The following is a 3,082-nucleotide window of genomic DNA, read 5'->3' as shown; positions in this document are numbered from 1 at the left end:
TGTGTTGAACCCAGCAGATGGGAGAGATGCTGAATGAATATTTCATGTCAGCTTTTACTGTGGAGAAAGAAATGGAGGTTAGAGTAAGCAGAGAAATAAATCTTGATATTTTAAAAGCAGTTCACAATACAGAAGAGAATGTTTGCATGGTCTTAGAGAATATAAAGGTGGACAAATCTCCGGGACATGATCTACTGTATCCTAGAACGTTGTTGGAAGTAAGGGAGGAAACTGTGAGACCCCTTGCAGAAATACTTGCATCATCTATAACTGTAGGTGAAGTGCCTAATTGCTGGAGGGTGGCTAATGCTGTACCTTTATTTAAGAAAAATTATAAGGAGAAATCAGGGACTTGTGAGCCTAGTTTGGTTCTGGGTAAATTGTTGGAGGTGGTTTTACAAGATAGGGTTTACAGACAGTTAGAGAGGCAAAAATTGATTAAGTTAAAAATCACACAACACCAGATTATAGTCCAACAGGTTTATTTGGAAGCACTAGCTTTCAGAGCGCTGCTCCTTCACTTCACAACCACCAATTAAAGGTAGGGTCTTCAGTAGTATTGTAGCACAGAGGGACCGAGGGGTGCAGGTACATAATTCTTTGAAGTTTGCATCATATATAGACAGGGTGGTTAAAAAGGCAAGGTGGTTTGTCTTCATTGTTCAGTCCTTTGAGTATAGAAGTTGAGATGTCATGTTGAGGTTGTACAGGACATTGGTGCGGCCTCTTCTGGAATACTCTGTCCAGTTCTGTTCACCCTGTAATAGGAAGGGTATTATTAAACTGGAGATTGTTCAGAAGAGATTTACCAGGATGTTGCTGGGTGTGGAAGGTTTGAGTTATAAAGGAACGGCAAAATTATGAGGGGTATAAATAGAGTTAATGGCAGTTGTGTTTTCGTCGGATGGAGGATTTCCATACTAGGGGAAATGTTTTTAAGGTGAGAGGAGAGAGATTTAAAAAACACATGGAGGAAATGTTTTTACATAGCAGGTGGTTTAATGTGGAATGAACTTCCAGCGGAAGTGGTGGATGTGGATACATTCCAATGTTTAAAAGACATTTTGATAAGTAAATGAATGGTTATGAGGGATATGGGCCAGGTGGGACTAGTTTAGTTTGGGATTCTGGTCAGCATGGACTGGTTGGACCGAAGGGTCTGTTTCCATGGTGTATGACACTGTGACTATGATCTATGACATTCTTCAAAGACACTTGAGAATAGAAGAAATGTGATGAGCGAGCTTGCAGAAAATGACTAAAACTGCAAACTGTGTTGAGAGTTTCTAGAACAGGCAATCAGCCAGATAGTACAAAGTCTTTGGTGATCATGGTGCTACGTTGTGAAACAACTGAAACAACAGAAGCCAGTTGAGGTCAACTTGCAGCACACCATTTTGAAGCAAGTGAGGAAGAAAACACTGTTGATGATGATTGCTCTTAAGTGAGAGAAACAAGCATAGAGTCAGAAAGATCTGCATCACAGAAAAAGACTCCTTTGGCCCATCACATTTATGCCAGTCAAGAACAACTGTTCTAATTCCATTTTCTAGCACATGGCCCCTTAGCCTTGATTACATTGGCATTGCAGTTCATAGCTAAACACTTCGCAAGTGATATGAAGGTTTCGACCCTACCACCCTGATAGGCAGTGAGTTCCAGATTCCCAGCATCCTTTGGTTTAAAAAATATTTCCTCAGATATTTGGTTGAATTTGAAAGCTGAGTACAGGATTAAGGATAGAATTCTTGGCAGTGTAAAGGAACAGAGGGATCTTGGTGTGCAGGTACATAGATCCCTTAAAATGGCCACCCAAGTGGACTGGGTTGTTAAGAAAGCATATGGTGTTTTGGCTTTCATTAACAGGGGGATTGAGTTTAAGAGTCGTGAGATCTTGTTGCAGCTCTATAAAACTTTGGTTAGACTGCACTTGGAATACTGCGTCCAGTTCTGGTCGCCCTATTATAGGAAAAATGTGGATGCTTTGGAGAGGGTTCAGAGGAGGTTTACCAGGATGCTGCCTGGACTGGAGGGCGTATCTTATGAAGAGATGTTGACTGAGCTTGGACTTTTTTCATTGGAGAAAAGGAGGAGGAGAGGGGACATAATTGAGGTATACAAGATAATGAGAGGCATAGATAGAGTCGATAGCCAGAGACTATTTACCAGGGCAGATATGACTAACACGAGGGGTCATAGTTTTAAGCTGGTTGGAGGAAAGTATAGAGAGGATATCAGAGGCGGGTTCTTTTCACAGAGAATTGTGAGAGCATGGAATGAGTTGCCAGCAGCAGTTGTGGAAGCAAGGTCATTGGGGACATTTAAGAGACTACTGGACATGCATATGGTCACAGAAATCTGAGGGTGCATACATGAGGATCAGTGACTGGTACAACATCGTGGGCTGAAGGGTCTGTTCTGTGCTGTACTGTTCTATGTTCTATGTTCTATATCATCTAAAACTTCTGTCCCCTGTCTTAAATCTCTGCTCATGGTCATTGATCCCTCCAACAAGGAGATAGATTTCTTCCTATGTACTTTACCCATTGCCCTTTTAATTTTATACATCTCACTGATGCCCCCCTCTCAATCTCCACTGCTTATAGGAAACCCACCCCAGTCTATCAATCGCTCTTCATAACTGAAACTCTCCAGCCCAGGAAACATCCTGGCAAATCTGCTTTGCACCTTCTCCCATGCTATCACATCCCTCTTATCATGTGAATTCCAGAATTGTGCACAATATCCTAGCTTGGCCTAACATAGTTCCAGCATAACCTCCCTGCTCTTAGATTCTATGTCTCGACCAAAAAGGCAAGTGCACAAGCCTTCTTAATCACTTTACCTGCTTGTTCTGATCCCTGGTGTATGTGCACACCAAAGTCCCTCTGTTTCTTGTTGCTTCTCAATGTCTTACCATTCATCATGTACGCCCTCACCATGGCTGTCCTGTCCAAGAGCATCACCTCACATTTATCCAGATTAAATTCCATTTGCCACTGATCAGCCTATCTGACCATCCATCTTTGCTACCTTCCCCCACCCTCCTCTCTGACCTATCACCTCCATCCCCACCCTCATT

This window comes from Chiloscyllium plagiosum, chromosome 14 (assembly GCF_004010195.1).
Source record: "Chiloscyllium plagiosum isolate BGI_BamShark_2017 chromosome 14, ASM401019v2, whole genome shotgun sequence".
Lineage (NCBI taxonomy): Eukaryota > Metazoa > Chordata > Chondrichthyes > Orectolobiformes > Hemiscylliidae > Chiloscyllium > Chiloscyllium plagiosum.
Note: the sequence above shows the minus strand (reverse complement) of the source record.